Source organism: Chenopodium quinoa, unplaced genomic scaffold (genome assembly GCF_001683475.1).
Source record: "Chenopodium quinoa cultivar QQ74 unplaced genomic scaffold, ASM168347v1, whole genome shotgun sequence".
Taxonomy (NCBI): Eukaryota; Viridiplantae; Streptophyta; class Magnoliopsida; order Caryophyllales; family Amaranthaceae; genus Chenopodium; species Chenopodium quinoa.
The window spans coordinates 991,761-1,016,987 of record NW_018744362.1 but is presented as its reverse complement, the minus strand read 5'-3'; the positions used below and the strand labels follow the sequence as shown (position 1 = coordinate 1,016,987).

The 25,227-nt window shown below is 40.1% G+C and overlaps 1 long non-coding RNA gene and 1 pseudogene across 1 annotated transcript; one reads left to right on the top strand and one right to left on the bottom strand.

Moving 5' to 3' along the window:
* Positions 1-511: 511 nt before the first annotated feature.
* LOC110696387 lies at positions 512-4,173 on the bottom strand. The gene is made up of 2 exons (XR_002506280.1): positions 3,724-4,173; positions 512-1,004 (listed from the first exon to the last, which is right to left on the bottom strand). It is a non-coding gene; the product is annotated as an uncharacterized LOC110696387 (long non-coding RNA).
* Positions 4,174-16,657: 12,484 nt separating this feature from the next.
* LOC110696386 lies at positions 16,658-22,296 on the top strand (annotated as a pseudogene).
* The last annotated feature ends 2,931 nt before the right edge of the window (positions 22,297-25,227 follow it).

Here is a 25,227-nt window from a genome sequence, read left to right as displayed (position 1 = left end):
AGTTATTTAAACCATTGACATCTTCACTCTGTAGAGTAGGACATTCATCAGTAGTATGAGAAAAATCAGAACAAACACCACATACTCTAGCTGTAGAATCATTACCAGGAACAATTTTAGACACTAAGGTGGTCAGAGTAGCAATTTGTTGAGCATTTTCTTGTAATTGATTTTTAATTCCACTTAAGTCCACATCATTAACTCTTTTACATCATTTCTAGTGCCAAATTGTTGAGTATTTTGAGCCATATTAAACATTAACTTCCTAGCTTCGGTTAATGTTTTATCTACTAATGCCCCCTCACTAGATGCATCTATCATACCTCTCTCATTAGGTAACAACCCCTCATAAAAATATTGAATTAGCAGTTGCTCACTTATTTGGTGTTGTGGATAAGATGAACAAAGCTTGTTAAAACGTTGCCCATACTCATATAAAGATTCGTTATAATTTTGCCTAATTCCACAAATTTCCTTTCTAATAGAACCAAACGACTCGCAGGAAAGAATATTTCAAGAAAAACTTTTTCCATTTCTGCCCAAGAATTAATAGAATTAGGTGAAAGTTGCTCTATAGCCATTCTTTAGTAGGATCTTGCAAAGAAAAAGGAAAAGCATGCAATCTAATATGTTCTTCTTCTACGCCTTCAGGATTCATGGAAGAGCATACAACCTTAAATTCTTTTAAGTGTCTATAAGGATTCTCACCTGCATTCCCATAGAATTTAGGGAGAAGATTAAGGAAACCTAAATTCAGCTTTAGAGGATTCTCTAGCTCTAGAAAGACAATGCAAAGAGGATCTTCTCATGTTCTCGGGACTCCCAGTTCCTTCAATGTTCGTTCTGCCATGCTCTTGTATTTAATCGGTAATGGATCTTCTATTTCAAGTTCCGGTTCAGCACTGAAAATGTGAAGCAGCTTCTCTGGTTCAGCCTCGTTTAGGAAGCCTACGTATGCCTTAATGCGCTGAAGTATTGCTTCTGGATTGTACGCGTTCATACACCTATAAAGAAAAACAGAACTTATGAGAAAGACTTGAAATATTACAGCAAAAGTTTTAAAAATCCATTACTGGACATTTTAGTAGCCAAAACACGATGATTTGGATGCAACTATCTTCTACCAATAAATAAACTGCATTTTCATTAGCATTTAAACCTCATATAAAGAAACTAGCAATCTGGCAGAAAGTCAGCAGTCTGTCTTAACTCTGTTAACTTGGATCTTTATAGCAAAAATTGATTTCATGTTCAAACTGAGCTAGTGCTAGGGTTGGAATTAACTTATAATGCAAACATATACCATATATCTCATTACCCCTATAAGTTTTGTCTAGTTATAAGCTGTTGGATTAAGAGAATAGTTATTCAGATAAGGCAGTTAAGTTCAGTAATTATGGACTTATGGCAATAAGTATACTGAATTTCAGTAACAATTAAGCATCAAGTAGCTGGGTATATCAAGATATATATTTTGCAATTCCATCAAATTAGTTCATGAGAAAATTTCCCAAAATAAATTATGCTCACATTTTACTCAAAAATAATTCAAATCAGATTATATTACTCAGATAAACTTACTTAACCTTACTTTCACCGAGAACTTTCATAGCATATGGAAAAGATGTCGGAGTGATTAAATAATGCCCAAAGTAATCAACAGGTAAGAAATCAGCAAGCTAAGTGAGTTTATAATATTGTAACAATAGTAGTCTAAGATTCAATCACTGGTCAGAACTTCAGAAACTTACATATCAGCAGAATCAGACTTTTAAAATTCATATAGTTCTGGCATTGATTATCCTCACTTCAATAGCAATTATACATGAGGTAATGAATTGGTAGTCCTAAGTATGCAATTAAAACTTTTCTACTCAAATCACACAACATGTAAAGATAGAATCTGTTCAAATTGGCATCTAACAGATTTAGCAAGATGGCTCTCCTAATTTTAGGACTAGGTTTACCAACACCAATGTATCTGTCAACTTTTAGCATCTCATAGGACTTTTCTGTAGATTAATAACTCAAAGTTCAAGTGCAAGAAACCAAAATCAACTAATATCTTTTATTCTGGTTTATACACTGTCAGATGTTTCTAGAAACTCCCAGGACATATGATACATGCATGATACATCAGCTAGACCGATCCACACATGCTAAAACAGAGGTTTAAGAACAATTCTTGCAATATTATAATCTGATCAAACACAGAACATCAATAATAAGGGCAAGATCATAAAATGCTCATTCAATTAACTTTTCTACGTGAACAGGAACTATATGGTGATATTTTTCATTGGTGGAGCCCCATTACCTCAAAGATACAGGTATATATCATGCAAAAAACTAATAAGCAAACATGACATATTCTTGTCTTTGTACCCACTATTATATGAGTTAATAAAAATTGGCCAGTAAACATGTAATAATCACTATGACTCATTAGCATATCATTTATATTTCATTGGTTAATAAGCTAAATTCACGAGACATAATCAATCATCATACTAGCAAACAACAATAGATGACAACCGCAATGATCAACCATAATCATTATACTAGCAAAACAAAATTGCATACTACTGGGTAAGCCACTAACACACATACCTCATGTTCATATATAGTAATTAGTAAAACTATGACATATTGGCATGAGTGAACTGAAACATGAACGAACTATGACATAGTCAAAAAAGACATTTTACAGTAATAATATTATAAGTCATTGTCATCTATATGTGCATATTCATTAATAACAATAGCAAATTACTTAAACTTTTTATTAAGAACTAAAATTAATCTCCCCGGCAACGACGCCAAAATTTGATATGTGTCGTTTACCGTATAAAACTAAATATTTATTTTCCTAACTTAACCTTCAAAAATATTAACAACTAGTAAAAGGGTAAGCAGGGGTCGATCCCACAAGGAGACTTTTAACTCTTAAATCAACGTTTAACTAAATTACAATATATTACGGAAATTTACATACTCTACATTTATTCACATATGTACATAAAATTGGGGGGGGGGGTTTGTTTAAGATAATACTAAACTAATAAAACTAATACGGAACTAAACTACTATTGACGACACAACTAACCATTCCATTGAATAGCTCTTACTTGATTTAGTTTGTTGTCAATAACATACAATTCACCTTGAGTACCACCAATTATAATTACTAGACTAACTGTAGAGCCTAAGATAACAAATACTCCCTATCATCCCTTAATTTTAGTTAGTTACGAACTATGCCAAATTGACTCTAAGCCATTCTATCTTATACAAATATGATCGCAACCCATATAATTTAGAGGTGGAAGCATTATAAACTAGGAGACATCATTAGTCCTAATTATTCTAATCACATAAATGCCTAAAATAATTAGATTGAACTTATTCTCTAATCTAAATAAAACCATAATCGCAGATCTCATATAAGTTAGGTGTCACTTGACTATATGATTTAAACTAAGCCAAACCATATAGGTAACAATAATTAACAACCATACACACACTAGTAATATGTATAATCGTGATTTAATCAATGAATTACAAGCAAGTTCAAATAATAATTAAACAAAACTGAAAAATGACTTAAATTAAAATCAAACGTAATACCAATAATCCCATCAAGTTTTTCATCAAATTATCAAAATATTTTAAACAAGAAGTAATATGAACAATAAAGTTAAGAAGAAGACTTATGAATTATACTCCCAAGAACTGTCGAATAAACCCGGCTTTGACCCCAAATTCACCGTCATTCTTGTTCTTCCTTGGATTCGAGACTAAGCTTCCCTCCAACGACTATCTTCTCTTCACAAATAGGCCAATTCACGAACTCACTTAAATTACTTTGTATTTGGTATATTTCGGCTAGGTTGTGTGTGTTTTTGAGATGATTTTTTTCGGGTTTTTATAGCCAAAAACAACCACGAATTTTTGGGTTCGGGATGATAAACTTTTGAAATACGATAAGAATTCATCACTTTCCTTGAATTTTGGATGTGTTGAAGAAGGATTTTGAGCTTGATGAAGATAAACATGGAGTTAAGAGATGTTGTTTTGAGCTTCGGTTTTCACGCACCTTTTTCCCCTTTTCTTTAATGTAAGGGAGTATTAAATGCTGCAGTGAATGAACGTGTCCCTAAAATGGGGTAAATATCCCAATTTATAGGGTGTTGGAAATCAGTGGCCCTTTTCTAGGCTATCAACCTAGGTAAATGGGCAGTTCTACTTTTACGACGCCTCGGGATTTGGGCCTTGAAGGCCACCTTTTCCCTAATGACAGGGGATGCGACGTGTCAGCTGGTGATTGGTCCTCTTGGGACCTCTATAAGGGTGACAAGTGTCACCTTCTAATTGAGCCACGTGGCCTGGGTATTTTTACCCAAATCTTTTTTTCCATAATTAATTTGTGATATAATATAAAAATGAGGCAATTCATGTGAAATAAGGCAAAAATTATTATAACTACAACTGAGGAAAAAAACAATACTCCGTATTATTTTTGATTAGTTGTATTGAAAAAATTTAAAAATAGTGTACATTATATTATATTAATGATGCATGTTATTCCCAATAATACTGTACAATGTAGATGTTAGATGGCTTTTTCCTTTTTTTTTTTTTTTTTTTTTGGGTCTGGAATTTAGTTAAAAAAAATACTATACAATGTACTTACAAAAAATAACTTAAGTAGAATAAATTTTTTTTAAAAAAACTTAAACCTGGCATTATTTATTGTATTGGTGGGATTTTTTTTTATATTAGTGATAAGTGCATAATATACAATATTTTTAGTCCCTAATATTAGTCCTACAATCTCTTTTTATTAGTTATTTTATAAAATTATCCACTTTAATAATTTTAGTTCTTAGTTTATGTTAGTATTTTATTTTATAGCTATTTTTTTTTCTATAATAATGGGTACTTAATATCAAGTTGTGTGTAAAAAAGCAAGAGGAAAAGAAAGTGGAGTATGAAGTGGATTTGGCTAATGTAGAGCATCAAAGAAGGCCCAAATTGTGTGGTTATCTAATCACATTCACGTGCCATCATCATCAAAGGAAAACAAAACAAAATAAAAAGAATAAAAACCCCGAAACATTTGGCGTCGTAAGTGGGGAGAGTACGTCTAAGATGGTTTCCCAAGAGACTGTACCGCCTCCTGAGGACAATCGCTAAGAAATAAAGGTCCATTCGGACCATGATACAGAGTCAGATCCAGAGGTCGAAGTACATACGACCGAAGATGGATCCTTCATCACTAAACGCATTCGCCAGAAAGAGAAAAAAGAGCGGGGCAGTGGTCAGGTGGGTCCGAGCAAGTCAGTCGGCCAGCCTCAGGCTACAGGACAGACTGCTCACATCACTCGTGAGGAGTTTGTAAAGTGGTTCGGCAACTTGTCGTCTGGGTGCATATATAATTTCAGCACGATTGTGTTCCTGTTTGCCTCTAACTTCTCCATGTACATACCCGCCAAGAATACAAGTCTCGACAAGCGCGATACAATAAGGAGACAAGGAGGGGCTTCGTTCTTATGTTAGGCGGTCAATCTGGTGAGAATCCAGATTCAAGGGTTATCTAACGATGTTGCTTATACAAACTTTTTCAAGGGTCTAAAGGATGGATCGACTTTTAAGTTTGACCTCGTTCGGAAGAGAATCTCTACTCTTCGAGAAGCGCTGATGGAGACAGAAGCTTATATCCAAGCGACTGAGCTCTGATCCACCAGCAAGCAGTCGGACTCAAATAAGTCCGACAAACAAAAAGGGAGTCGACAAGATCAGCCGGCTCAAAAAGCTGAAGAGAGCAAGAAGAGAAAAGAAGTTTGGGTAGTTGAGGACTCTGATCATCCATCTAAAAAGAAAAAGAAAGAGTTTAAACTGTACGTCCCCAGGTACGAGTTTACCAAAGACTACTACACCATCCTCATGGAAATCAAAGACCGGGTGGTACTTAAGAAGCCCTCGGCGATGAAAGGTCCGACCAAAAACCGGAAAAAGGACAAGTATTGTCACTTCCATGAGGATATTGGCCATGATGCCAACGACTACTATAGCCTCAAGCGGTTGCTAGATAGATTGGCTGATAAAAGATTGCTGAAATCTTACATTCTCAAGTCCAAGGTGACCTTGAAGACGGACCCCTAGCAGCCGTCCAAAAAGTCAGCAAAGGCTAATAGTGGTTCGGACACATATCCGGACATGATCTGCACAATTGCAGGCTGCTTTGCCTCCGGTGATCCAACTATTAGAGGCACCAAGGACCATGTCAGACAGATGAATGTCAGCTTAATCGTTGAAGGTTAGACGTCTTTCGACACTTTTTCTGAGGTCGTCATCTTAGAGAAGGACCGGGGCGAAGTCCGCCGGCCGCATGACGACCCTATAGTCATCGAATGCAAGGTGGCTAGGGTTGGCCAGATCCTCATTGATACTGGGAGTTTGTCTAACATCATCAGCTGGCGTTCTCTGTCAAAGCTGAAGTACAAGCCTGACAGCCTGCACAAGGTCACTCACCCCTTAGTTGGTTTTGGGGGTGGAGTTGTGCACCCAGTCCCATCCGGCTGGAAAGAAGGGAGAGGAGCGCCACATGGTCGTCCGGTTCTTGGTCGTAAAAGAGCTGACCGCCTATAATCTTATTCTGGGCTGTCCGACTTTGAACTAATCCAAGGCCGTCATTATTCCCTCCATCATGCTGCTGAAATTTGAGAAGGACGACGGTTCTGTTGACTCCTAATAAAGATTAGAAGACAGCTTGAGAGTGCTATCTATCAGACGTTAAGCCCACGGAAATTGGCCGGGACATGGAGCCAATAGACCTTGACGAAGTCAAGGAACCTGAGTCTGCCCCACCAGTAGGCGCAAAAAAGAGAAAGGTCGACCAGCTGATGACTGTCAAGAAAAAGAAACAATAGCAATCACTAACTGGGGGAACAGTTAGATGAACTCCGTCCCCAGCCAACTGGTGAACACATTAGCATCAATCTGGATGACACACGTCCGGAACGTACTGTTAAGGTGGGGCGGTTCCCTTTGCAAAGTTAGGGGCAGACTTGCACAACCTGCTGAAGAACTCAAGGACATTTTTGCCTTTAAAGTGAAAGAGATTCTGGGTATCAGCCCGAATCTTGCTGTCCACAAACTCGTCGTTGAACCAAATAAGAAGCCTATCGAGCAAAAGAAAATAAATCACGGCGAGGAGAGAAGTCAGGCGACAGCTATGAGGTTAAGAAGCTATTAGACGTCGGGTTCATTCGGCAATGTCACTTCTCAGATTGGGTAGTGAATGTTGTTCTTGTGAAAAAGCTGAATGGTACATGGCGCATGTGTGTTGACTACACAGATCTAAACAAGTTTTGTCTGAAGGACAGTTATCCACTTCCAAAGATCAACAGTCTGGTTGACTCTATAGCCGGACATACCATGATGAGCTTTATGGATGCCTATTCAGGATTTCATCAGATACCCCTGTGGAAGAAAGATCAAGAGAGGACGACATTCGTCACTAATCAGGGGTTATTTTGTTATAATGTGATGTCGTTTGGCTTGAAATATTCGCCTGCTACTTTCCAACGAATGATTAATATGGTCTTCATTAATCAAATTGGAAGAAATGTAGAGGCATACATTGATGATATGATAGTTAAATCCAAGCTACAGACAGATCACCTTGCTGACCTCCGAGAAACCTTCACCACACTCAGGCGGCACAAGGTCATGCTCAATCTCAAGAAGTGTGTCTTTGATGTTGAGTCTGGGAAGTTTCTCGGATTTTGATTGATCAAAGGGGGATACAGGCAGTCATTAACATGAAGTCACCCCGCACTGTTAGAGAAGTTCAGAAGTTAACCGGTTGTCTGGCGGCATTGGGGAGATTCCTCAACCGATCAGGTGACAAGTGCCTCTATTTTTTCCAAGCAATCAGAAAGAAGACCCTGTTTGAATGGGGAGATGATGCTGAGGCGGCATTCCAAAAATTAAAAGAACATTTGCACTCCTTGCCAAGGCTTATAAGCCTTTTGCCCAAGGAGACGCTCTTCATGTACTTAGCCGTCTCAGATCATGCTCTTAGTGCTGTTCTCCTTGCAAAGAGAGATGGAAACCAGCTCCCGGTCTATTTCGTTAGCCATGTTCTCCGAAATGCAGAACTTCGGTACTCAATGGTTGAAAATTTTTTATCAGGTTTGAAAAGTGTATGTAGACGGAAGCTCTACCATGAACAACTGTGGTGCAGGTTTGGAAAGTGTATGTAGACACACACGAGAGCTCTACCATGAACTTCGGTACTCAACGGTTGAAAAATTTTGATCAGGTTTGGAAAGTGTATGTAGACACGGCCGATTGAACTTGAAAATCTTGATTGAATTTGGAAAGTGTATGTAGACGGGAGCTCTACCATTCAGTCTTCTAAAGGGGACAAATATGAATGTGAACTACGGTTCAAGTTTCAAGCCTCAAACAACGAGGCCGAGTATGAAGCCCTTTTAGCCGGTATACGCATGTGTAAGACCGCATGGGCAAAGAAGATTGACACTTGCTTTGATTCACACTTGGTCGTTAGCCAATACCATGGTGACTATGAGGCCACCATCTGACTATGATCTATCATCTTCAGGCGGTCAGGACAGAGGCTGGGACACTTGACGAATTCTACTTGAGTTAGGTGCCCCGGTCGAAAAACAATCAGGCGAATGCACTGTCAAAATTGGCATCATCAGCCTCTTATGATATGCCTCAGTCAGTCTTTTATGAGGTAATGGAAAAAAAAAGTATCAAGGAGGATCCCATTGGAGTACTTGACCGAAGCTCAACCTGGATGGATGGCATCCAAGCCTATCTGCTAGACGGCACTCTACCAGATACATATCCAGAAATGGTCGCAATGAAAAAAAGCGCGGCCAACTTTGAGATTCGCAACGGAAAGCTTTTCAAAAAGGGGTTTATGTTGCCTCTTTTGAAATGCATTACCCTTGAAAGGGGGCATGAGATTCTAAAGGATCTACATTCAGGCTACTACGCCTCACACATAGGCGGCAGAGCTTTAGAAAAAAGGGCCAGGCGGCAAGGTTACTTCTGGCCCACTCTTGAGGCAAACACCATGGAATTGGTGAAGAAGTGTGACAAGTGTCAAAGGTTTGGCAAGCTCATACACCATCTGACAACTGATCTAACGGTGATTCACAGCCCAATGCCATTTGCCAAATAGGGCATGGACATTCTAGGACCATATACACCTACGCCAGACAAACAGCGGTATATTCTAGTGGTCGTTGACTACTTCACCAAGTGGGTAGAAGCTGAAGCGGTCAAAGGCATCAAGACAAAGGATGTCATCTCTTTCATCTGGAAGAATATCATCACCCGGTATAGGGTATCTATGTGTATGGTCTTTGACAATGGCCCTCAATTTGAGACACCTACCCTCAAGAATTGGTTGGGAGACCAAGGTTTCTCTCATTGCTTTGCATCAGTCGGTCAACCCCAAGCAAACAGCCAGGTTAAGGCCATCAACAAGCTGATCTCGGATGGCATCAAGAAGAAAATTTAAAGGGTTGGCAATCTGTGGGCTGAAGAGTTAATCCACGTGCTCTGGTCCATCAGAACAACAGCAAAAGGGGCAACTTGCGAAACTCCATTCAGCATGGTATACAATGCTGAAGCCGTCTTACCTATTGAGCTTTATGAGCCCACTATTCGAGGCATGTTGTATGATGAAGAGGCAAACTGGGAGGCCATCTCTTCCAGAACGTCGGGCAATGCCGCCTTACGTCATGAGATTTGCCGTCTAAGAATGACAAGAGCCTACAACAAAAGAGTACACAAACGACCCTTGACAGTTGGGGACTTTGAGTTACGAAAAATGGAGGCAACTGGTAGGGCCAAGAGCAAGGCAAATTAACACCCAATTAGGAAGGCCCCTACCAGATTTATGAAGAAATAAGAGGCGACACCTACCGCCTGGAAACACCACACGGCAAAAAGCTAGCCAGAACTTGGAATGTAGACAACTTAAAGAAGTACTACTTCTAAGACTTGTAAAAAAAAATTATAAATAAAAGGCTTATTAATGAATGATGCTTTTTATTTCAATTTATTTTCATTTTGCAATCATATTAGATACGCCTTCCTATGGGAGCACCGCCTGTGCAATGTACAGTTGGAAAAATCTAAGCAAACCGTCCACTCTGATAGAGTAAGACATTCAGTGACGCCTATCCGGTAAATTCGCTTACAGAGAGCATCTCCCATACGGGTGGCACATTGCTCTATAAATTCGAATCAAACGGCCCAACCAACTGCCTTATTAAGGATTAGTTCATAGCCGTTTGCCTATAATAATCTAACATGTAACCTAAACGGCTTAATAAATGGCATGCCCAATGGGTACCGGGCGGTAGCCGGCCTTTATTCCACCTTAGATTAATATACTATGCATTTGTTAATTACAACGTTGCTAAACGTCTGCTATTGCTTTGGGGCAACACAGACAGTGCAAAAGCGCAGTCTTCCATATGGGAGAAAAAAACACCTGTGTGAATTAATTTTTGCGGATGACCCAGACGGTGGAGAATGGTTCCTTGTCCAATGGACTAGGTGATACTATAAACCGTCTGTGTATCCAAGCCTTTACCGCCTGATCCTTGGACGGTTGTGTACTTGGTTTGGGGCAATCACGGTAGTGATTGATTGACCAAGGAACTTGTCATACTATTTAAAACCTAAGTTAATCAATCTACATTTTTTAAACTAACAGCACAGCCGCCCAAGGGCAAGAGGTCAGCCGGTTTGTTAGTTGTCGCATGCACTTAACAAGTTGCTAAAGCATGTATTGTTAAAAATACAAAAAATAAAAACTCAAAATTGAGGCAAAACCGACTAAGTTGGCAATTTCATTAATAAAACCCGACCCTATGGCAGGGAGCAAATTGTTAAACCGAATCTACATCTGGTAAATATGAAGATTATTAAAATACAACACATACTCGGCACGCAGACCAGAAAGACAGACGACCCAACGTCGGTAGAAAAAACTTAAAGCTTTACTGCTGAGGCGGGGGCACAGACTAGTCCAGACCAGGCGGAACTACGGTTGAATCAATCGGCACATTTTTCTTGAGATCCTCCACTTCATTCTCCTCTTCGCCTTCCTCCTGCTCGTCCCCAGACGGCTCCTCCAGGTTGGCCCATTCATTAAATGGAGGCGGCCCCTCCAGTCTCAAGGACGAGGCATCATACACCTAACTAGCGTACTTGTACCGTAGACCGAAGTAATCCCAGTCGGAGTCCGGATGGACGAGATGCCAGGCAATTTTCATGCGCTCCTCGCAGTCCTTCTCGTTCTCCTCTATCAGCCGCTCTTGCTCCGCCTCCAGAGCCGCTTTGTGGTCGCTTTCCACCCAGGCCATCTCATTCTTGAGCCTGCTGATGCTTGACTGGAGCTTAGTGTTCTCCTTCTCAACCCCCTCGAGAGCCTTGAGGTCTGACTTTACATTTTTGAGCTCAAGCTCCAGGTCAGACGCCTTCTTGTTGTTAGTCGTCTCCATCGCAGCAGTCAGCTCCTTTATGGTCTTCTACTGCTGCATCAGTTTCTAGGCCTTAGTCTCAACATCATGCATTGTAATTTGATATTGGACAGAGTCAAAAGCCTCAGCCGCCCCGACTTTGGCGTCTTTTACCTCCTCCTATTTTTTGTTGAACGGAGATTTGAGCCCGTCCACCCTAAGCATTGCCTACATAGTACAAGCGGCAAATCAATGACTTAGCTGGTATTTTTAGTAAAGACAGGCATTTGAAATATTAAAGATAAGTTGCCTCAACCAATAAGGCGGTGATACGCTCAAGGTTGACCTGATGCAACCTAGGTACCAGCTCTTTCTTTGATCGGGTGATGGACCTCAGCATCCGTTTGGAGTACTGCTGAAGGTCCGGCCATCTTGGAGGAACATTTTCACCAAAAGGAAGATATTGTGAGATTGCAGCATAAGCGGCACTAATAGACTGCCGGCTGCTGGACGAATCTCCCGACAGTTGAGACTGAGATTTGACCTGCATGGGCCCAACAGGCCATGGGGGTTCGAGGGAGGCAGTTGTACCTTGGGGAGTTGGCTGAAGGGTCAGATTTCCCCCAGGTGCTGCTGAATCGGATGCATCATTAAGTGGCACGCCACTCTTTGGCACCTCTAAGGCACCCGACTCCTTTCCGGCCAAGGTAATCCCTAGGCCAAAGCTTTTAAGGCTTTTGCCTGCAGAGGTTGGCCAGTTACCGCCCGACGGAAGAGGAGGTGGTGCCGTCTGTGAAGACGACACTCTCTTAGCCTTGGAGGGGCCTTTTGCAGCATCGTTCGGCTTCTGTTTGAGCATTTTTGTGATTGATTTTGGGGGTTCCTTGCTCCCATCCTGAAAAAGGAACACACGAGTTACAGTCGGCCTTTTGCCGTCTCAAAAAAAAATTAAAAAATAAAGAGAAAAAATATGTCGAAAGGGCAGATAGAGATTACCCCATTCTTCTTGGCCGCGTGTTGGGCTTGTTTTTTCTCCAAGTTAGCCTTCCGAAACTAAGCTGCAAACCTGGCAGGCGTCTTTTCAGCAGCCACCATACTTAGACCTTTCTCTGCAAAGAAAACCGTTTGATTAGACAAACATTCAAAAAAATAAAAGCATGCAAATAACATAAACGGCATTAAAATGCCGGATGATGGCCCTACGTACGTCTATCAAACATGGTGCTAAGACCGCATGCGAACAAGAACGCCTCGTCCTTGAACCAGTCCGGGTGAGGTACCCAATTCTTGGGTACAATTATTTGTGTGCCGTCTTCCAGGGGCATGGTGGCGGTTCGAAAGAAGTCCGGCTCTTGTATTTGTACCTAACCCTCGTCCGAGATACGCGACAGGGTATATTTCTTCCCTAAAAGATCTGGTTTTTTTTTATTGTACCAGCAAAGTTCACAATTATAGCGCCGGCTAAGAGAGGAAATCAAATAAAACTTGTTCCTCCAGTTGTTCCACTTTGTCGGCTTGTCAAGCATCATAAGGAACTCTAGATGCGCGGTCAACATATATCACGCCCTCCAGCCGCCTAGGGCACGGCTCAGATAGTGCATGTGCGCAAAAGCCTCCCAGCCGGGCTTTATATTCTGCATCTCGCAGGTGGCAATGTAACTAAGGATATTCACCCACGAGTTGGGGGTGAGTTGCCATACGCCTAGGTCATACCCCCTCAAAATGGCCTTTATTGCGTCATAAAAGGGGAAGCGCAGGCCGTCTTTGAACACCGCCTCGTAGCAGCCAAAATATTTGTCAGCATTTTGCTGATCATCGTCCCAAGTGATCGTGCCATCTTCTAACGACACTCTTATTCCCCAATTGTCCCCCAGGGGACAATTGTCCAAGAAGGCGGGAAGACCCATCTCCATCGCCAATCTATCCCTAGCAGACACATGAACCCCAAACAGGTCTGATTGTGCATGCCATGAGGTTGCTTCATCCTCCTCACTGTCAGCATCCGCCTTTAGTGAGCTTGATTCCTCAGAGTCCGAGCTAGAGGCAAACTCCCCACCGGCTCTCTCTTCAAACTCTTCAAGTATAGAGTCACCTGGTGTACTTGTTGAGCTTGAGGGATGGTCTACTACTTCGTTAGCTGACAACTCTAATGGGCCATCTTCCCTATACTCAAGGTCAAGCGTCGTCTGTTTGGTCCAAGCCATGGTGTCTTGCACAGACAAAAAGACGGTCGGATTCAGGGAAGAACAAGGATGGCCCATACACTGAGAGACGGCACCCCCAGTCCTAAACTCAGCCGTACTTGGAGATTGGCTAACTACTGTCCTAGGCTGTGCCATGTGTGTTGATGGTGAATCCATTAATTCAATGCAATATGCACAAACGGTAAAAAGGATGAAAGAGTTGAGAAGGAGAGAGACGGTTACCTTAAAGGATTTTTCTGGAAAAGAAGATGTCAAGCATTGACCGACTGTATTAAATGGTAATATCATACGGTATTATCAAATTTGAAATCATAGACGGTTATCAGAGTCTCTCTCTAGAAAATTCTCTCTCAATTTTCTCTCTCTAGACTTTTCTAATAATGTCAAAGATGAGAGGGGGTAAATTCCTATCTATAGAGGGGTAAATTCAGGGGCATCCCTGTAATTTCCCCAAAAGGTGAACAATTAAAAACTGTTGACCAATGTCTTCCTGATAGATGTCACAGGCGCCACGTGGCATGCCACGTCACCCCTGTGAGGGGCAAATGATTTAGGTAAAATAACCTAGGCCACGTGGTCCAATTAGAAGGTGACACGTGTCACCGTTATAGAGGTCCCAAGAGGACCAATCACCAGCTGACACGTGGCATCCCCTATCATTAGGGAAAAAGGAGGCCTTCAAGGCCCAAATCCCGAGGCACCGTAAAAGCAGCGTAGCCCACTTACCTAGGTTGATAACCTAGAAAAGGGGCATTGATTCCCAAGACCTATAAATAGGATTTACCCCATTTTGGGGGCACGTTCATTCATTACAACATTCAATACTCTCTTACATCAGAGAAAATACCAGATCTCGGGATCCGAGAAGATTCTTTTACTTTTTGCACATTTACCCTACTTTGACTCTTTACTAACTTGATCGCCAGAGGCGAAACTCCGAATCCCCGAAGCTTCTGTTTGTCTGTAGGTTCAGCCGAATAGCAATCAGTCTTGGTGAAGTAGCTCCCCCGCAGGACATCTCGCAAAAAACCCCGAAATACATCGTACCGGCACTAATAAAGTATTTATTAAATTTAAGCCAATGGGATATATGGTTTTTTATGAACCTTTTAGTTAAGCAAAGTCTTACTTCATACTTGTTAATTCTAAATCCGTAGCTTAATTAAGAACACATATTGAGTATAAATTGTACAATACCAATTCTTTACTTTAAGTTATCTGTATTACGTAGAGCTGTCAGTTTCTAACCCGAACTGTTAAACTCGACTGTTTCGAACCGATTTGAAAAGGAACTGAAATGTGAAAAACCCATATTTTGGAAACCAAAAACCGACCTAACCCAATTTTTCCTAACCCGAAACTAAACTGAACCGAATTTGTGCGGACCGTTACTAACCCGACCCGTTATCAAGCCAAACTGTTACAACCCGAAACTAACAACAACCCGAACCGATTACGTCTAAACCCGATAATAACCCGACCCATTTTAAACCGAAAACCATTTAAATCCGACACAAATTCGATAAACCTGAACCTGTCTAACCCGTAACCCATTGTGACTGAACCATTTATAACCCGTAACCCGTTGTGACCGAACCGTTTCCAATCCGTAACCTGTTTAGACCGAATTGTTTTCGACCCGTAGCCTGTTCAGACCGAACCGTTTATGAAACTGAGTCGTTTATAACCCATAACCCAATATGTTTATGATCCAATCCTTTTCAACCCATTACTTGATAAACCTAACTTATTTATGACTTAACTTGATTATAACATGCCTCGTTCCTACCCATTATCTGACTAACTCGATTCGATAATGATCCGACTCGATTTTAACCTAATATGTTTTGGACTGAAACCCGCTTTAAATTGGGTAAACCCGTTTTCAACCGACCAAGTTCAATCCAAACCGATTACGAACTGGACCCGATAACACCTGATCTATTTGAACTGAAACCCATTTTCAAACCGACCTAGTTTAACCCAAACTGATTATGACCCGAACCGATTACAACCTGATCCAATTAGGACCCGAACTGTTTTGAACCGAAACCCACTTTACACTGGCTAAACCCGTTATCAAACCAACCCGATTCAACCCAAACTGATTATGACCCGAACTAACTACAACCCGACTCGATTAAGACCCAATCCGAATAGAAACCCCATTTTTTTTTCAAAAAAAAAAAAAAAAAAAAAAAAAAAAAAAAAAAACCCTTATACCGAACTAATACAACCTACCCAAACTGACCCGCTAATATTTTCAACCCGTTATAACCCGAAACTGATAAATCCAACCAAATCCAAACTATTAACCCGAATTGACACCCTAATATTACACCATTTACACATATCAAATGTTATGGTCTCAAATCTCAATTAGGGGACCAAACCACTTGGGATACTGCCCATAAATATATAAAGATAATAAAGTTACACTTATTTTATATTTGAAAGTAAATAAAGTTGCACTTCAAAAGGAATATATATATATATATATATATATATATATATATATATATAAAAGAAAAAAAAAATGAAAAAGAAAAAGAAATTGCACCAATAAGTATATATTGTCCTTTTATGTGATGTCTTGTTCAACTGTTTTAAATCTTGAGTGTCCAAAATATAGAGGTTGACGGAAGAAGAGAACTAAAAAACTCTAAACCTACAAAAATAAAAATTAAAAAAGAAATCCAATTATTTTCTCATCCTTAAATAATCCTTCGATTTTTTCTGGGATGTATTTAGATACTTAATTTACATTATCCTCTTTTTTTCTTTTTTTTTTTTTTTTTGATAATTCAATTTGAAAAACTCAGAAACACACATTTGTTTATGTGGATGAGATATACTAAATTGCAAAGTTTAGGATTCGGCTTCAAATTCCCACCCTTCAATTTTCTCATAAACTAATCCTTTATCCTTTTTTTATTTTTGTCTTTATTATTCATTTTTGTACTACACTTATTTATATATCACAATATTTGTGCAACTTTTGTTTCTCTCTTTATATCTCTCAATAATTATTTGTCACCTCTGGGTTCCTTCACTCTCCCCAGAGTACCAACTTTAAGAGTTCAGCACTAAGGTTTGCCTTTTACTCCTTTTTCTTTCTATCAACCCTTTATTTGATTGGTTCGGAATTAATTGTCACATTAATAGTTGTTTGAATTGTTACGTGACAACTAAATTCGAGCAGAGGTATTAAGGTTAGCTTTTTCTTATTGGGTCGTTAAGAAATAGTGTTTCATATAGGATATTGATTTGTGTTATACAGTCAAACAATTGATTTTGATATTTGTATTTTTTATTTTTGTTTAGAGTTGATTTTATGGATTTATTTTTGCATGTTTGTTATTTTTTAATAATGGGTTTTAAATTAAATCCTGTTATTAAACCTTATTTGATGGTTTTGATTCTTTCAAATTCATCGTATCAATAACTACGAATTGAACAGATTTTGATTTCTTAAAGTTTTTTAATTTTTGCTTTGTAAAACTTTTACTCAATGATTGCATACTGATCACGGATTTATATTTTTGTTACAGTAGTTTATGTTTGGCGATTAGTTTTCATGTATTGTTTGATATTGCTGTTTAAAGATGAATGATCTATTAAAATTGAGACTATGTTAATCCGACTCGCGTTCGTGTCTAAGTGTCAGACACGACTTTTTAATGAATTTGGTTCAATATAGTGTCAAAAGTCAGAGTGTTATCATCCATCACGGGTTCTGAAGTCAAATGAAAAGTTCGAATAACATAATTAGTAAATACGAATATGGATTTGATAGATTATTTTTGTGCAGGTATTTGTTGGGGACTTTTAGCTTATTTAGCCAAAAATGGAGATCACAAATGTCAATGAGTATGAGGCCATCGCGAAGCAGAAATTGCCCAAGATGGCGTATGACTACTATGCATCTGGTGCAGAGGACCAGTGGACTTTGGCTGAGAACAGAAATGCTTTCTCCAGGATCCTGTAAGTCTTACATGTTTACCTCTCTTTTCGGGTTTTGTGTGTGCTATCTATTCTTTGGTTTGTAGTAATAATCTGCATACTAATACAGGTTTCGTCCACGTATTCTTATTGATGTAACCAACATAGACATGACTACAACTGTCTTGGGATTCAAGATCTCGATGCCTATTATGATAGCCCCAACCGCCTTTCAAAAGATGGCGCACCCTGAAGGTATACCATATTAATTAGGCTTATTGTTGAGCTATATGTTTCAGGATGTGCTGTGTGTTAAAGTCTGCTAAAATATTGCCTTAGCTTTGGCTCTGTGATAAAGTGGTTACAGTTGACATGCTGTATTAACCAACATATGTTGTTTCAATGTTAACGCATCCTCAATTTGAGTATTGATATATTCATGTAGTCCTCTGTAGATTTTCGTCTTTCTAATACGTAGATCTACAAATTCTTCTAGTGTTTGACATCGTCTATATTTCTTGATGGCTTGTTTAGTATGAGTTCATATATCAAGTAAATAGTTTCCAACTTGTGCGTTTTTATACTTGATATCTAAGCAATACATCTCAACTAAAAAGCAAGAGTGTGTGTCTATCAGAAGATTTGAAGGGAAGGGAAGAATTGGGGAGGCAGAGTGTTGATTTGTCCCATTTTATCACTTCCTGACTTCCTGTAATCCCATCTCTAATAGAGATGAGTGAGCACAAATGCCTTACATACTATCTTCTTCTAAAATCCTCGTCCAAATATGTGTCCTTACTTTCTGGGAAGCTGAATTTCTTCTTGTTATGTGCCAACCTGTAGACGGCCTTTAGAATTTGTTTATTGTGCTATTGGCATAAAAGTGTTTTTCATACTTGTCATTCCTCCCGCAATTTGTTTCAGGTGGATCTTGTACTTGGATAACACTTTAAAATTGAATGCCATATAGGCCTCCATCTTCTTGGTTGGCTATGTCTTTCTGAATAGTACAGGATACATGGTTAATGTATACTCCTCCATCTTGGGTTCGATCAGATGGATATAACAGCACCAAAGTTGTTTCCAAGAGTGTTTGTTTTCAATGCTTTTATGGGTGTAGTGACTCAATCACAGTCATGTCAGTATTGTAATAACACTATCCCTGCAGTTGGCCAATTTTTACTGTTGAATAGTAGAAACTGTCAGGGTGGTCTCACCAAGTGAATATTCATTGTACATTACTCTAGATGAGCTTTGTATAGAGTTCTTGATATTTGCTTCCGTTGAATGTGATTCAGTGTCACAAAATGAACTAAGCAGTCATATAAAATTGAACGCATACTAACTTTATCACTTCTGATTGGCTCGTAAAGGGGAGTATGCAACTGCCAGGGCAGCATCAGCAGCTGGAACTATCATGGTATGACTTAATCCCATCTCTGAACCTATATATGTATAGAATTCTGCGCCACTCCACTATCACTCTTCATAGCTTGTTGAACTGAATTTAAACCATATTGCTGAATTGGCAGTTTAATTATAAGATTTCTTTTTTTTTTTTAAAGAAATAAGATTCAATTTATTATTTGATTAATATTGCTCTTTTATCAATAAGTGTTGCCTTTGCTCTATTGTTCTTGCTCTTTTGATTCTATCACGAAAATGATAACAGTGCTAATAAAGTAAATTCTAACAAATTGACTTGCTCCAATATTTAAAGGCCTAAGAAGAGTTCTGACAGTATGTAAACAATGTCAAACTGCTTTGTAAAATCATAAATTGAGATTAGTTCGAAAAGCCATTTCTAATCCTTGTGAAAATTTGTCAAAGGCCTACCAAAAAAATGAAAATAAAAAAAATGAAAGTAAAATTTTCAAAGCCTTCATTTTAAAAAGTTGAAAATAGTATAGGGCACCCGCATGGTACACCCGGAAAGAACATTAGGTATATTTTAAAGAACATGGGCAAAAAAAGAACATACATGTTCGACAAAAGAACACGTTTGTGTTTGACAAAGAACATGGCATTACAAAGAACATAAAGTCTTTACAAAAAATACATGATAATACATTAAATAACATGGTTCTTTTTATGGTTATTCAGGTGGTTGAATGTGTTTGAAAAGATCCCTATGTTTGACAAAAGAACGTGTTTGTGTTTGACAAAAAAAAGAACATGGCATTACAAAGAACATAAAGTCTTTAAAAAAAGAATATGATAATACATTAAAGAACATCTTTTTCATGGTTACTCAGGGGTTGAATTTATATACCTATTGTTCTTTGCGGGTGCACAATGCACGCATTATAAAAAGTATACAATAACAACTAACAAGGGCAAATAAACCTTGAAAAACCTAATGCAGTGATATGCAGACCTTTCACGTTCGTATTTCATAATTTACTGTAAAGGCAATCTGTTAGGAACTGGTTTAATGAACCCAAAGCAGTAGACCTAAGACTCAAGATGACTGATTTCCCTGTCAGGCTTCATATTTCTGTAATTGTGTTCCTTTTGTAAAATTATATTTTCCATACTTCTCTTTTCAGACACTGTCTTCATGGGCTACATCAAGTGTGGAAGAGGTTGCCTCAACTGGACCCGGCATCCGATTTTTCCAGCTCTATGTAAGCTTACAACATCTACCTCTAATCTTGTACTCCTATTAGCAGTCAATAGAACAGTGCTTTTGAGATTAACTTGCTTCTTTTTTTCGATATTCAGGTATACAAGGACAGGAATGTAGTTGCTCAACTTGTGCGAAGAGCTGAAAGGGCTGGCTTCAAGGCTATTGCTCTTACTGTTGACACACCCCGATTGGGGCGAAGAGAAGCTGATATCAAGAACAGGTATTAAACAAGGAATCAGATTCTTCAGTTCCTGAAGAAATGATTTAGGGTCTTTTATGATATTTATTTGATTTTTTTTTTCAGGTTTGTTTTACCACCTTTTTCTAACATTGAAGAACTTTGAGGGTCTTGATCTCGGCAAAATGGACCAAGTATGTGTCAGACATAAAATGTTGGGAACAAAGCACTTTGATTTTCTTATGTGATCTGTCTCTAATTTGTTTGCTGTTGTGCAGGCAAATGACTCTGGCCTTGCCTCATATGTTGCCGGTCAGATTGATCGATCCCTGAGCTGGAAGGTAATGCGGAATCGGGAAACTTTGTATGAGATGTTTTTAGTGTATATTCTGTGGTTCGATTTATAGTACAGGAACTGAAAATTATTTCAGGATGGCTAGGAGACAGATTAAACTCAAGATAACTTTGAATTAGTTCTTTAATTAATGTGTGTAAATCAAACAGGATGTGAAGTGGCTTCAGACAATCACCAGCCTCCCCATCCTTGTCAAGGGTGTACTTACAGCTGAGGACGGTAAGATGACGACCTCTTTTTCATGATCTACATGTTTTTCTTTCCTCGTTCCATTTTTTCACTACTTGTAATTTCTAGTCTTGTTGCCAATCTTCTTAACCATAACTAATCTTATATTCCATTTCTTTAATTTTTAGCAAGACTTGCCGTTCAACATGGGGCAGCAGGAATTATCGTATCCAACCATGGAGCACGCCAGCTTGATTATGTTCCTGCTACTATAATGGCTCTTGAAGAGGTAATCTAAAGTCTCTAAAATCTAGATGATGTAATACTGGTTTTGGAGTAGGGATTGTAAGTCAATTGATTATTATATTTTCTTACATGGTGACAACTACCTGAACTCTGCAGGTTGTTAAAGCAGCGCAAGGTCGTATTCCCGTGTTCTTGGATGGTGGTGTTCGTCGTGGAACTGACGTTTTCAAAGCATTGGCACTGGGTGCCTCTGGTGTATTTGTAAGTACAGTTAGATGCACTAGTGATCAACTGCTGATATTTTGAATGTTTACCTGCTCTTATTGCATCTTGTTCTATTATCTTCACCATTAATAAAGTACTTCAAGAAAAAATTAAGATTGTCTTTAATAAGTTTTATCATGCTACCGAAGTTCAATTCTCAACTAATGTAAGCTGGCCTAACAAGTTCATGTAAGTTTAGACTTCAGACGAGTTTTAAATGAGTTGAGCTGTCAATTCAATTGTAGACATCTTTTTGCTACATTGTTTTCTTTTCCTCTTCTTCTCCCTACTTTCATCAGTTCAATATTTTTACAATGTAGTACTAATTCATTGATGACTGTCAATTCAGATTGGAAGGCCTGTGGTGTTCTCCCTCGCTGCAGAAGGAGAGACTGGTGTTAAGAAGGTCCTTCAAATGATGCGCGAAGAGTTTGAGCTGACCATGGCACTGAGTGGTTGTCGTTCCCTTAAAGAAATCTCGCGCAACCACATTGTTGCTGACTGGGACGCTTCTGGGTCTCGTGCTACTGCCAGATTATAAGATTAATGTGCACAAATAATTAAAGTTATATTGAGCAAGGGAAATGTAACAGAATATCCATAAGTCTGCTTGTTCGTGTTTATTTTATTTTTTTTAACTAAAAAGTGCCCTCTATTCGGTCGAAGAACTTTCATTTTTGATTTGCGACTGTCAATGGATGCTTATGTATTTTTGAATGGCTACTCTGCCTTCATTGTATATTCTTCTTATATTCCTCTTTTTAAAATAAGATAATACTTTCATATATCAATATATGCCTTGTAGTAATGGCTGATCCCCGGATTAAACGAGCAGGAAATGTAAAAATATTTCGGTTAGAGCTATTGAAGCATTGGTAATAGAGTATCTATATATTTCGTATAAACTTCTACTTCCTTTCGTTCCTAATAAATTTTTGCTCGAGGCAGCGGAAGTAGAATGGGTATTAGAATCAAAAATAAGATATTTATTGAAAATAACATCAGTAAGCAATATACTACAAGACCTTGTTAGACCTACCTAGTGGAGGTTACACTAATGGTAAAATTCAAACCTACAACCTTTAACAACACAACCTTGATTCGTAAGGCTACGCGCATACAATTTCATTTAGCACCAAAATGTTGACATCCAGATAGTTGATGAATCCATTGATAATTTGATATACCAAAAGTAGCTTCTTAACAAGATTCAAAAACCAAGCTCTGAAATTTCGAGCACCACCTAAACATTGCCTTACAACATATCCAACACCTTCCTTAGGACTTGTTCTTTTCAACTTGTTTGGGGTAAAAAAAAACCCCTATGCCACATCGCTCAATAGCAAGCTGACACGTGGCAGCCCTTGAAAGGTCCAATGGGATCCAACCGGATGCTGACACGTGACATTGTAACCCTAATAGGGGAGCAGATCTTCATCTGCTATAAATAGAGGAAACTCCTCATTTATTGCACATTCAGAAACACTCAAAAAATACAAAACCCAAAAACCGAGCAATATTAATTGCAGATTCTCTCTGAATCAGAGAGAAAATCCATTTACTTTCCGCACTTTTATACATCCGAAGACGTACTAACTTGATCGTCGGAGGTGGAACTCCACCCAACCGGAGTTTCTTGGTTTTGCAGGTACAGACAGTCAGCGCGCATTCCCAGAATCGTAACTCTCCCGAGGGACTCCAAAAACCCCGAAACATTTGGCGCCGTATGTGGGGAGAGTACTTCTGAGATGGCATCCGATACTGTACCGCCCTGGTGAGGGCAGACGGCCTACGGCCGAGCCTTTGGTCCATACGGACCAGGATAGTTGTGGCGAATATGAGGTCGACACCTATGTGGCCCCAGACGGGTCATTTCAAACAAGGCGCACCCGTTCCAAAGAAACAAGGGAACGGGGCGAAGACAAAGCTGGTCCCATCAACCCAGCCGGCAAGCCTGTTGAGCAACCCTAGGCGGCGGAGGGCACGGCCCCCGTCACCAGAGACGAGCTCATGAAATTCATGACAAGTTTCAAGGGGGAAATCAAAGACATAATCAAGAAGTCAACTAGCTCAAACAAGGGTCAGTCAGCCAAGAAGCCTTCTCCTTCCGCGAAGAAGCACCTCAAAGACCGGGTGCCTACTCCTCACCCTAAACCAAAGGGGACAGATGGGCCCCTGATCAACCTCTCCAAACTTCGGTTCCATGAATCAGGGTAAAGGAAGGCCATCCAGCAAGTTCAGCCGGATGGGTCAAAAAAAGACTTACTTTGACGCCCGGATGTTCATCCAGGAGAAGAGAAGTCAACAAATGTCTGAGTCGGCCTCATCGTCGACATACCCAGATAGTTTCCGTAATACTTCAATGAAGTATTCGGAGACAAACCGAGAGAGTCAGTCACGCGGCATGTCCGCACGTACTGGCCCTCAGATTATCCAGCCGGCTCTGTATGTGCCCCAACAGCCATACATGCCGTATGGATCACCATACATGCAGCCGGCCCTCTTTGGGAGTCCGGCGGCACAGCAGGTCCAGCCTATGGATTGGCAGCTCCGGCTGCTAAACCTTGGGGAACAGCCGTCGGCGTTCTCCAGGGAGATAACCGAAGCGGCTCAGCCGGCCAAGGTTAAGAATATGTTGGTCAGTACCTACGACGGTACCACCAACCCGGAAGACCGCCTAATGGCTTACACCAACCTCATGTACCTACAGGGGATGGAAGACGCCGCCTGGTGCCGATGCTTCCCGGCAACATTAAAGGGCATAGCCCAACGATGGTTTGGCAATCTACAAGCTTGGTGCATCAACAATTTTAAGACGCTTGCATACCTGTTTGCGTCTAACTTCTCCATGAACATCCCTGCCAAAAAGACAAGTCTCGACCTAGGGGCTATTCAGCAAGGAGACAAGGAGGGACTACGGTCCTACATCAGGCGGTTTAATCTGATGAGGATTCAGATTCAGGGGCTGTCCGACGAAGTTGCATACACAGACTTCTTCAAGGGTCTGAAGGACAGGTCGACCTTTAAGTTCGACCTGGTCCGCAAGAGGGTTGCTACCCTCCAAGAGGCGCTAATGGAAGCCGAAGCCTATATACAGGCGACGGAGCTCTGTGCCATCAAGCACTCGTCGGAACCTAGGAGGTCCGACAGGAAAGAAAGCTGGCCTGCTCAGTTCCGGCCAAAAAAGAAGAGAGCAAGAAAAGAAAAGAAGTCTTGGCGGCCGTCCCAGAAGAAACAGAAAAAGTTGGAACCGTACGTCCCCAAGTACGAGTTCAACAAGGACTGCTCCTCCATCCTCATGAAGATCAAAGACCGGTTAACAATTAAAAAACCAACAGCAATGAAGAGTTCCATCAAGAACCGGGACAAGAGCAAGTATTGTCAGTTCCATGAGGATGTCGGCCATGACACCAATGGTTGCTATAGCCTCAGACGGCTATTGGACCGTCTGGCTGATGAGGGGGCTTTAAAGTCCTACATGGTGAAGTCCAAGGGTACTCCCAAAACCAACAATGGACAACTGTCGAAGAAGCCGGCTGTGAGCTCTGACACTGATGAAGAGCACATCTTCACCATAGTAGGCGGCTTTGCGAGCGGTGGCCCTACCATCCGGGGTACCAAGGATAACATCCGGAAGATATCCAACCCAGTGGATGAGGGTCAGGCGTCGAAAGACACCTTCCCTGAGGTCTTCATCTCTGAGAAGGATCGGGGTATGGTCA